Consider the following 13,035-nt stretch of genomic DNA (forward strand, 5'->3'; position numbering starts at 1 on the left):
TCAAAGTGGTCTATGCCTGGTGCATCACGCTGCTAGCCTCAGTGTAGCTTTCAGTGAGATGCAGGGGGAGATGCTGTTTAATGATGGTTTTACAGCCCCGGTGGCCTCCCATTTATTTTTCTTCTTCTGTTCTGAGTGCACTTCAGGGGTGATAATATAGGAGATCTATTTATGGATACTTTTCAAATCAATATTGGTTTAGCCTTCCGAGGTATGGAATCCAATTGCTGCTGCTTTTATTTTACATTTCGTCACTATGTGCAGACCAAAATAGATTGGATTTGTGTGAGTGTGTGTGTGTGTGTGTGTGTGTGTGTAACACACATACCATAATTTGGGGGCTCATTTTGAAGTGGGACTGAAAGGGTTAACTTTTCTACACAGACACCCCCCCCTCCCCGCACACACACCTCACCACCTTGGGGAACCACCTATGGCACAACTTGCCCACTCTTCCAGGTTATTATTCAGCACAGGGGGAAAAGGTGGGATCTAGAAACAATTTTTAGGGACAAGCCCAGCAAGAGCTATTTGGTCTTCCATTAACTCTGCTGCTTTTCCTCTCTGCAGAGTTAATTACAAATCAGTTTAATTGTCCTCTCGCTCAATAACTTTCTAATCTCCCCAAGCTGTGTGGCAGGCACAGCAGGCTGTGGGGTTACGTTTTTATCACTTCTTTTCCCTGAACCCCACTGTGCTAGCCACAGGTCTGCTTTCCTTCCCTCCCTTCTCCTCACCCAGCAGCCCTCGGGTTTAACTATGACATTGATTTAAATCGACTTCCCCAGACTGCTCGGTTCAGATGTTCCTCCTGGATCTTGCTATCCTTCTCCCCCCTTCCCTCCCTACATCCCCTAGCTCCATCCAGACTAGTTAGGTTGTCACACTGTAGGGTCACATGTGGCAACTTTTTGGCCCCAGACCTCCCTCCCAACCCCTGCCAAATCCTTTCATGAGAGAGGGCTGAAAAATTGTGCAGTGACACATGAAGGGAGTAGGATATTTGAGAGAGGAAAAAAACCATAGAAGGTTGTCTGGAGAATGTGTCCACTGGAGTTTAAAGAAAAAAAAAATCTGTCAGCCTATGAGAGTTTTATAAACTCACCTCAGGCTACTCATAAATGCCACTTCCAATGGTGTGTCCTCATTGCCTCTGTTCCCCTGAGACACAATACTTTACAATTTTCACCTTTAGTAGCCTGGTTCCATTGGTGGTCCAGTAAATGTAAGGAGAGATGGGGGAGTTGAATGCAGAGTCAAATGACTCCTTGAATGACCATATGCCTGAGGCTATTAGAACCTAATGGGTTTTGGTTTCAGAAGACCTTGGTGGTAATTTTTGGGGGTGGGAAGTGAGATGAAGGAGATAGGGGAAGAATTTTTTTTCTGTTAATGGTGAACCTTATCAAACTTTCATTTGATTCTTCCTTCCAACTAGCTACCCTTCTAATCTCTTCTCCCATTTTCAGCTAAACTTCAGAAAGTCATCTGCAATCGGTGTCTCCACTTTTCCTCACACTTTCTGTGTTCTGCCTTCTGACTTAATCATTTAAATGAAACTGTCATCTCCAAAGTCATCAATTACCTTTCAATTGTCAAATGTAACAGCCTCTTCTCAATTCACATCCTTCTGGAGTTCTCTTCAGCCTTTGACACTGTTGATCAGATCCTCCCGGATACTCTCTCCTCTCTCTGGGTGATGCTGCTGTCTCCTGCTTCTCCTCCTATCCTAGTCTCCTAATTGCTATCCTTATTCCCAGTTTCTCTCTTTGTTAAGCCACCCTCCATTCAGCTACCAAAGTGATTTTCCTAATGTACAAGTCAATTATATCCTCTTTCCTCCTCTCCCACACTTAACAAACTCTAGTAACTCTCAAGGATCAGATATAAAATCCTCTAGCATTTAAAGCTCTTCAAAGCCTGGCCCCATTCTAGGTACTGTGATCCAGCTACACTGGCATACTTTTTTTTTTTTTTAGTGAGGCAATTGGGGTTAAGTGACTTGCCCAGGGTCACACAGCTAGTAATTGTTAAGTGTCTGTGGTCAGATTTGAACTCAGGTCCTCCTGACTCCAGGGCTGGTGCTCTATCCACTGTACCACCTAGCTGCCCCACTGGCATACTTTCTGTTCCTCACAGCACTCCGTCTCCCTAGTTGGTACCCCTTGTGTTGGTATCCTTCATGCCTAGAATACTCTCCTTCTTACTTCTGCTTCCTTGTTTCCATAGTTTTCCTTCAAGACTAAGCTTAAATCCTACCTTCTGTTGGAGGTCTTTCCCATTCCCTTCTCCATTTTTCCTCTGATTTGTGCTGTATAGAATATAGGTCCATTCTCCTCATATTGTCTTCTCCATTAGAACAGGAAGACCTTCTTGAGGGCAGGGATTGTGCTTTTGCCTTTCTTTGCATCCCCAGTACTTACCTTGGAACACAGTAAGCACTTAGTAAATGCTCTTTGATTGACTGTCTGACTGCTTAGGCCTGCTATCAAGGATGTAGAGATCATTAGCTATATTTGTTCTGCCATACTTAAGCCTCCTTCAGTAAAGGGACCAAAATCCTTTGGGGACACCTAGAACTGATCTAACAGACCACTCAGGATAAAGGGCAAATCTAGTCTGCCTAGTGCTCCTTAGAAGAGGACATCACTTTCTGGGCTTGCTTCACAGTCGTTTGTTAGAGAGCCCAAATATTTCAGTCAGAAAAAGAACAGTCCCTTATATGTGGACAATGGGAGTTGAATGTGCCTCCTTAGGTAGTAAATATAAACCACTAGGTAAAGATTATAAGACACTTACTATATCATAATAGGGATAGACAGTCTGTGCACTCACTATAACATAAGAGTGAATAATGGAGTTATGGAATCATAGAATGTTAGAGCCAGAGAGGACAATAAAGAAATTGCAAACCTGGCCTTAGTAAGACACGCTCGTGTTTCAGAATTCTCACAGTCAGGTTTGACTGCCTCTAAGAAGAGCCTAGATGTTTCCTTGTTGGGAATGCTCTAGGTACAGATTTTTATTTTTCATAGGGGGTTAAATTAGAAGATTTGGGAGATCACTTCCAACTCTGTACTCCTACAAATCTATATGATGTGGGGTCTCCATTACTACTACTAGACTGATTACATTCACTGTGATGGACGTTTGCTCAGGAATAAAGTCAAACCCTCCCAGTTCCTTAGTTCTCCAGAAGGAAGGCCTGAGGGAACAGACACCTGGAAATACTCAAACCAATGATACTAAACCTACACAAAGAGTAGGGGCCATTTATTTCCTACCAGCAGGGAGGAACTTCACCAGTTGGTGTTGTGAATGCTCAGGGACTATGAGACAAACCTTTCAGAAGGAAAACAAAGCTCACTAGGAGATGAAGAATGTTTGGACAATACTCCACTGGCCTATGTCCTGACAAGTGTTAAGTAGGCTGTTACCAGTCAGAGATGGTTCTGGTTAACTATGAGTTCATCTTATATTACCAGCCAGGGAGAACCAAAGGCCCTCTCCGAAAGGCCCTATGCACCAAGTGATTCCTTTAGGCCTTCCTAGGAAGGCCATCTATAGCACAAAATTAGGAGGCCTGCTGATACACAAAAGCATGGCTGAGAGTTTGGAACTTCCTTTAGAGAATGTGCCATTGGGGAAAGTAAATTTTGTAGCCTAGAACCAGTTCTTCCCACCCAGATTGAAAATAGATGCTAGGTGGCTAGCAGTGAATTCAAATTCAACCGCTGGCTAAGGAACCAAAGGTAGTGATATTGGTGGAAAGATAGGGGACATGACTTCAGAAATCCAGCTCAGTTACTTTGAGGGCATGCAACAGGTGAGAGAACAAAAGTTGTTGATCTGTCATGAAGGACTCTATAAAGCTATAATGAAAGTTTCTTGAGGACAGGGACTTTTTTTTTAATCCTCACATCTTTTGTTGTTCAGTTGTGTGTGACTCTTTTTGACTCTGTGCACCATGGCATGCCAGACCCTTCTATCCTTCACTATCTCTCAAAGTCTGTCCAAGTTCATGTTAATTGTTTCCATGATATTATCTACCCATCTTATCCTCTGCCATCCCCTTTTCCTATTGCCTTCAGTCTTTCTCAACATCAAGGTCTTTTCTAATCAATCCCATCTTCCCATCTTGTAGCCAAAGTATTTAAGCTTCAGTTTCATATTTGATCTCCCAGTAAATAGCTTGAATTAATTTCTTTAAGTATTGACTGATTTGATTTCTTTGCTGTTTAAGGTACTTTCAAAAGTCTTCTCCAGGACTACAATTTGGAGGTGTCAGTTCTGTGGCACTTAGTTTTCCTTATAGTCCAATGCTCACAGTCCTACATTGCTACTGGAAAACCATCACTTTGTTTTTATGGACCTTTGTCACAGCTAGCAAGGTATATTGCAAACATTAAACACTTCTAAAATATTTAGTGAATTTAATATATCCAACCTTATGGAAAGTGAGAGAACAAAGTTAATGATACTTAAAATTTACTAATCTGTGGTAATAAGACAATTTGTTATGATTTTAGATATTTTGGCCAAGAGAAAACTCTGGATTTGATATATAACTGGGTCTATTCACCCCAGATTGAAGCAGATGTACACAAGAAGTTTGAGACCTGTGTTGGTCTATTTAAAGGAAAATGCTATTTACTTGAATTGTTTATCTGGAAGTCATAACTAGCAGCAGTTAGATATTGTTATACACAGATGTCTTATCTCTGTAGAGGGATTGGGAGGATATGAGCAAAATGAGTGGTGATGGCTTGCCTTACCTGGTATTCATAGGCCTATACAAATAACCAGAAGCATTAACTAGTGGTCAGGGCATTCCTTGACTATGTCAATGGATCTGTGATCTCATCAAGATATGTATCCTTTCCATCACTGCAGATCACAACCAATCCATACCTTCTCATTGTCTATAATTCTTTTTTTTTTTTGTGGGGCAATGAGGGTTAAGTTACTTGCCCAGGGTCACACAGCTAGTGTCAAGTGTCTGATGCTGGATTTGAACTCAGATCCTCCTAAATCCAAGGCCAGTGCTCTATCTACTGTGCCACCTAGCTGTCCCCATCTATAATTCTTATCTTTGTTCTTCCATAGTTATGTTAGGGAGGATTCACCCACTTAGCTCCCTTTGTTTTCTTTCTCCCTTTTCAACTCCCTCCATGGACTAGGAAATTATGGCGACAAAAGCAGACATAGACTGAAATAGGATGCAGCAGTGATGGGGAGAGGTAGAAATGACAGAGACTGAGGTGACAATAGTTGTAATGGATGAGACATCACTGGACATAGGACTCATAAAACAGCTTCTGGGAGCAGTTGGACCAGGGCACTGGGTGCAGTGAACTAGTAGAAGGTAACAATTAAGCAGTCAATCAGCAAATATTTATTCAGCACCACCTATGTTCCAGGCTAGAGAAGAAAATGACAATCTACTCTGGTATCTTTGCCGAGCAAAGGAAGAGTCAGACACGACTGAAACAACTGAACAGCAATGTTCCAGGTACTAGTTACTTAGTGATGGGAAGATAAAGGAGAATATGAAAAAGTCCTTGCCTTCAAGGGACTTTCATTCTATCAGAGGAGACAATATGTACCTGTCTAGGTGTATACAAAAAAGACACCACATAATTTGGGGGGTACCAGCCAGAGGATCAGGAAAGGTCTCATATAAAATGCAGCCCTTGAGTTGAATCTTAAAGGAGATTGGGGACCATAAGAGATGAAGGTGAGGGGAAAGTATGCTCCAGGCATGGGGAACAGCCAGTACAAGGTCATGGAGATAGGAGATGGCGTGTCATGTATTAAGGAAAAACAAAAATGGCAGTTTGACTGGACTGAAGAGTACATGAAGGGAAAGAATGTGTAATAATGTTAGAAAGGTAGGTTCACTAGGTTGTGAAAGGGATTTAACTCCAAACAGAAGACAATGATTCAGAAACTAACAAAAGCAGCAATAAATGGGAAAATTATCCCCTCTCCCTTCCCCTCTGCATGTTGTCTACAACTGAGAAACATGAAGATATTGAGAAAAAGGTAGAAAATAAAGCTGGAAAATCCCCAAAGGATCCAGGCAACTTTTTCTCATGGCTTCCCCACTGTAGCCAGCTGTGGATCTCTCTTCTGGAGTGCTGTGTTCTGTTCTGAGCAACACAATTCACAAAGACTATTGATAAGTGGGAGAGTGCTCAGATGGTGAAGGGTACTAGCATTCATTCCATATAGAGGGATCAGCTGAAAGAACTGAAGTTATTTAGTCTGAAAAAGAAAAGACTCACAGTGAACAAGGTCACCATCTTCAAATACCTGAAGGGTTTTCACACAGAAAAGGAATTGTGTCTTTTCTGCTTGGTGCCAAAGGTTAGAATAAGGAGAAATAAAGTTGAAGGAGCAAAGAGGCAAACTTGGGTTTGTTATAAGGGGGAAACGTCCTTTTAGTTAGAGCTATCCAAAATTTAAAAATGGCTTTGATCAATATTTTTCCAATCCCCCAGATCTGCAACTGAGATGTCATCCTCAACTTCCCATTCTCTCTTACCCCCTCCAATTGAATCTGTAACTAAATCATGTCAATTTTACCTTTAAAACACCTCTCAGGTATGCCCTCATCTCTCTTCTAACACTCCTCTAACTACCACTACTCTGGTGCAGGTATGCACAATTGCAATAGCCCGCTGGCTGGTCTGCCTGCCTCAGGTCTCTCTCCACTGCAGTCTATCTTCCACTCAGCTGTCAAATTGATCCTCTACTCCCTATTCAATAAACTCTAGTGGCTCCCTATATCTTCCAGGATTAAATGTAAAATCCTCTGTTAGGCCCTTAAAACCCTCCATAACCTGATTGTCTCCTGTCTTTCCAGGCTTCCTGTATCTTACTCCCTGCCACATATTCTGATCCAATGATGCTAACCCCCTTGCTCCTCACACTTGATACTCTAGCCTCTGAATCAAGATGTTTCCTCTGGCTGTCTCCCATACCTCCAATGTTCTCCCTCCTCATTTCAACTTCCTGCCTTCCCTGGCTTCTTTTATGTTCTGGTGAAAATCCCTTCTACAGGAAACCTTCCCTTTAGTGCCTTTCCTCTGTTGATGATCTCCAGTTTATCCCGTATGCATCTTATTTGTCCATAATCATCTACCCATTTTCTCCCTCATTAGATCCTTGAGAATAAAGGCAGTCTTTCACCTTAAAAAATGGTGACTTTGAGGGGCAGCTAGGTGGTGCAGTGGATAGAGCACTGGCCCTGGATTCAGGAGGACCTGAGTTCAAATCCAGCCTCAGACACTTGACACTTAACTATCTATGTGACCTTGGGCAAGTCACTTAACCCCAACTGTCTCACCTAAATAAATAAATAAATAAAAATGGTGGCTTTGAGAAGGGCTTGGTTCCCTCTCTTTGAAAGTATTCAAGCAGAGGCCCGATGACCACTTGTTGGATCTGTATGTTACAATGGGAATTCTTTTTGTGTATGGGTTGTACTAGATGGCCAATGAGGTTCTTTCTAATTCCAGATTCTGTGAAATTTTAAAAAAAATTGTTTTAAAATGTAATTTTGGCATTACTCCTTTAAAATTCTATCTTGTGGGGCAGCTAGGTGGTGCAGTGGATAAAGCACTGGCCCTGGATTCAGGAGTACCTGAGTTAAAATCTGGCCTCAGGCCCTTGACACTTACTAGCTGTGTGACCCTGGGCAAGTCACTTAACCCCCATTGCCCCGCAAAAAAATTCTATCTTGTGTTTGTATCATAATGTTATAATGTGAATAATATATCAGTATAATTACATTTATGGAATTTACAAAGAAATGCTATTTTTAACTAGTAGAGGGCATGATTTTAAAAGTTTGGAGACATTTGCTGAAAAGAAACATGTGTGAATGTATCACTGAACTGGTATCTGCTTCAAAAATACTGAACTTGTACTTGTAGCAGGGCTCACAAACGCCTTTTCTGTCTCTGTCCCCCTGTATTCTCCCCCCATACCCTCCACGTCAGGCAGTGGCATCATCAGTTGACATAGTGAGTCTGAAGAACTTGGAAGACAAACTTTTGGAGAATTGAACAGAACTAAGTGGGAGCATTTTTCATTGCTGGCAAAAGGATGTTATGAATCCTACTTTGTTATTGCTTTAAATAAATGTTTATTTATTGTCCTTAACCTGGTGTTTTCAGGTTAAGGTTCTTTGATAGACACAAACTAAATTTTGACATTCTCAAGGAAGACTCTATCTAGGGTTATGAGCCACTAGGATTATTATTTGAGAGATTATTCTGAAAACAAATGTCAGAGTTCAGTGTATGACACATAGGTTATATTATGATTCTTTCCATTATCTAACCTACATCCCTGCTATTGCAATTTATATTATTATAGTGTTTGATTGAAGTGGTTCCAAATATAGGCTAAGGATAGGGTAAAGTAGTGATACAAGTAGTTTGGCAAAAGCATTGTGAGGAGTTAGGGGGAGTCAAATAATCTCATAAGAATCAGAAAACATCTTTGCAATGCAGAAAAAATCTATAGGTACTTAAAAACTGGAAGAAAGCCACAAGTTGATGCTGCAAAAAGAACAGTGAAATGTCATATTTTGCTTTGGGAAAGGTAATTTTGTTTAGGATATTCCTTTTGAGTTCTATTAAAAATATTTGTCCTAATTTGGTAATATCAAAACCCTTCATGGAGGACAGAAAGGGTTGGAACTTGTGTGTGTGTGTGTGTGTGTGTGTGTGTGTGTGGGGGTGTTCACCCAGCTCTCTCCTTGGGAACCATTTGTTCAAGGACAGTGACATTTCAATTTCTCAAAATGCGAGATGTAATGGAACACCCCAGAGACCAAGGATAACACCTTTATCATGAGCTTAGGCTCATTGCACATAACTCTGTATATTCAGAGATGAGATTTGACGTAAGGTGCAATGGAATCAAAGGGATAGCAAGGTTGATAGCTTTTTGCTATAATTGTAAACTACCTTGAGGTCCTTGAATGCAAAAGCTATTAAAATAACAGGGTCTTATTCTTGGTGTGGGGAAAATCCACTTTAATTTAGTTAACACAGTGTTTTTTATCTACAAGTTACAGTGAGTATTACATGAAGAAATTAATAGCTGTTTTGAGAACCCTCCAAAATCACCTCTTTTCTCCATTTCAGCTTTGTCTTCTCTGGGAACCTCTGTTCTAAAATTCTTCATGAAGTCCTTTGAATAAGGAGATTACTTTTTTAAAATGAGGCTGGCAGGCAAAAGTGGCCCTGGTGAGCAAGTGGGTGTCCTGTGCCATCATGATGACTTGCCCTCAGTGCCTCTGGCCATTCTTCTTTGTCTAAGGACTCTGACTTCATCTCTCCCTCTACATCCCCATTTCTGTTGTTTTTTAAGCCATCAGCCAAGAAGCAGAAGTAGTGGCTTCCCTCTTCTGCTGGTCTGGGCTGGGCAGGGGTGCTATTTAGAACAATATCCAACCCCTTGGATTGGGGCAGGGACCTAACACATGTTAGTGATTCTCCTAACAGAGATAATACCAAAAGGATGGATTCCAACAAGTTCTTGTCTAAGGACCCTTCTTGTGCTGACCAGATTTGTGCCTTTGATTCTTCTTTCCTACTTGGAACATCTCTCATTTTAAATTGTTGTTGTTCATCCTTTATTCTTGAAGAGGACCATGATATTGGGGAGATGATGTCATGACTTGAATGAATCAGATTTAAGTGAGGCAGAGCCATGTAAAGTCACCATCCTGTCTCCTCTGGAGCCATCTGGGTCCAGTGGCAAGATATACACCAGGACAACTAGAGATGGCCACAGCTGCAGTAGGAGACCTTGGCCTTTTAAGATAAGGTCTTTCACTGGTCACAGTTTGCCTACTTGGAGCATCTCTTATTTTAGCTCATTGCAGCTAATTAAATAGAGGAAGGGAAATCTGGGTTTCTCCTAATGGGTTTATCAGGACAATATAGTCATCTCCAATGATGACTTGAAATTTTGTTTTCTGAAGATTTTCAAGTCACAATAATGGTTGTGAAGGCTTCAGTAGATTACAGATATTGTTATCTGTAGTAAACAATGTCCTCCCTCTGGTCCTTTTAGTTGCTATGTAAATGATCTAAATGAACCACATCTTAGAGATGGTGGCGGCACTAATCCAATGATCACATTGGAAGATCAGCCAGGCATAAAGCAAAAAGGGAAAACAATTTCTTGTCAGGTTGCTGATTGGGAAATGACTTCTGAGTCCTATTAAAGATGCTTATTCTATGCAGTAATATCTAACCCCTGCCTCTGGAGCCACATGTGGCTCTTCATGAGAAAGAGAAGGGATTGGGAGTGAGGGTCAATCGTTTATCCAACCCTATCATTGGGAACCAGTTGCTCAGGGGCAGCCTTGTACTACTATGGCAGATTATCTAAATCTTTGATAAAGCAAATTTTCAGAAAAATGAGGGAAGTCATTATACTTGCCATTGTTGAATCTCATTATTTATTATCATTACAAGGACAAATTTCTGATAGTAACCACCATATCCTAGAAAAGTTTTTACCTTTCAAAAATTCTTCTGACCTGTCTATTTGACAAATATCTCTATCTTCTTGAGTTTGGTATTTACTCTCTTGCCAGATACTATATGATCCCTGTATTTGAAAAGAGGCTCTGCAGAACTGGTCCTTGTCAAATGATAGCTTCAGACTTTCTTCTGGATGGGCTAACAATCTCAATAAGCTTTGATCATCTTTTCAGTCATGATGAGATCTTCCAGATATAAAAATCCTACATGTAGTTCATATCGTTAACTACATTCTCCATGAATCTTTAAAAAGTAATGGGCCGGGGGCAGCTAGGTGGCGCAGTGGATAAAGCCCTGGCCCTGGATTCAGGAGTACCTGAGTTCGGGTCCGGCCTCAGACACTTACTAGCTGTGTGACCCTGGGCGAGTCACTTAACCCCCATTGCCCTGCAAAAATTAAAAAAAAAAAGTAATGGGCCTCCCCAAAATACCTTGAGGCCTCTGTCTGAAGTGGTAAAACTTATTTGGCAAATGAAGACCTTGTAGTTGTTCAGTCATTTTCAGGCATGTCCAACTCTTCACGACCCCATTTGGGGTTTTCTTTGCAAAGATACTGGAATGGTCATTTAATTCTCTAGCTCATTTTACAGATGAGGAAACTGAGACAAATGGGGTCAAGTCACTTGTCCAGGATCATACAGCTAGGAAGTATCTGAGGCCAGATTCAAACTCAGGTGTTCTTGACTTCTAGCCCAGTGCTCTATCCACTGTCCCTATCTATCTATCTACCTATCTACCTATCTATCTACCTATCTATCTATCTATCTATCTATCTATCTATCTATCTATCTATCTATCTATCTATCTATCTATCTATCTGCCCTTATAAATGAAGGCTACCTTGTCCCTATCTTTTTCTGTCATGGGAATCTGAGAGTACCCACTGTGTAAATACAATTAATCAATGGACAAGCATTTATTAACATTTACTATGTGGTAGCCAGATGCTTAGCTAATCACTAGGGATTCAAAGAAAAAGGAAAAATAGTTCCTGACTTCAAGGAAGTTACATTCTAAACCCAACATTGAAACCAGTGTCAAGCTGATTGTCTGGGTCATCATAACCTCATGGCATGGTGTCCTCATTCACATTCATTCTCTTCATCAAAGTCTGATAATCCATGCACATTTGGGTCTTTTAAATATGAGTGAGTTATGTGAACTATAAGACCCCATGATACTGATGTTCACTTTAGGTAGTTCTGGAGGTCTTGTACCTCAGAGACATTTTTTGAGATCACTCTCAAAAGAGTTGAGTTATTGAGGTGGATTGTATGTGCTGCTCCTTGGGCACCACCCATGTCTTGCTATGTATTAGCCCCCATGCCAAGTTTCTTCCTCAAATGATCCTTCCATCCTTTAAGCATTGGAGGGTCTTCAAACCTCTCTGGATCTCCCCTTGAAGTACAAGGTTCAGGGTTTTGATGTTCTTTGGCCACTTTGTAGGAAGCCAAGAATGCCTGGGTGTCCTGAGTCCTGAGCTTGGTGTCTCCAGTGTTCTATAAATAATTGGAACAGGTTGGAATTGTCCCAATCAATGACATCATGGTGTTCACATTCTTTCTGATTGGTAAGAGGTAATATACCTAGCCCAACCCAGACTCAGAATGCTGCTCAATTCAAGACGACCATTCTTTTGAAGAAATGAATAAAAAACATTTACTAAGCACTTTCGATGTACAAAACACTGTGCTAAACTAAAATAGGAAAGTAAGACAATTCCTGTTCTCTCTATATTCTTTTAGTGCCATTCCTGAAGGGTGCAGCCTTAGAAATCTGGTCCTACACCCTTTTCTTCCTTCAAGGTGAATGGCTCTGCCTACTTTGCCATGTTCCATATGGCTCTCCTCAAGCTTCTAAAATATCTGTTCAAAGGAATCTGATTCATCCAGATTGGCTTTAGTGGCCCATATCTGAGGATATATCCTAAAATTATTTGGAACTAGTTTTACTCATGGCTTGCCTTTCTATTTGCTATCTTTGTTTTTAATGTTTTCACCAGACAAAGCAACTGAGAAGCTAGTCTTTGCTATTTTAATCAGTAACAGATTCTGCCATATATTTATTGCTTTTAAATATGGACATTTATTTATTTTTCCCATATAAATATTGTATTATTTTCCAGTTACATTTAGAGATAATTTTCAACATTTGTTTTTTTATAAGATTTCTAGTTTCAAATTTTCTCCCTCCTTCCCTTCCCTCTCCCCTACCCAAGACAGAAAGTAATCTGATATAGGTTATATACACAATCACATTAAACATGTTTCTGTATTAGTCATGTTATGAGAGAAGAATAGAAGCAAAAAGGAAAAACCTCAAAAGAGAAAAACAACAACAAAAAACAATAGAAATAGTATGATTCGATCTGCATCTAGATTCCACAGTTCTTTTTTTTTTTTCTGGATTTGGAGAACATTTTCCTTCATGAGTCCTTTGGAACTATCTTGGACCATTGTATTGC

Source organism: Dromiciops gliroides, chromosome 4 (genome assembly GCF_019393635.1).
Source record: "Dromiciops gliroides isolate mDroGli1 chromosome 4, mDroGli1.pri, whole genome shotgun sequence".
Classification (NCBI taxonomy): domain Eukaryota; kingdom Metazoa; phylum Chordata; class Mammalia; order Microbiotheria; family Microbiotheriidae; genus Dromiciops; species Dromiciops gliroides.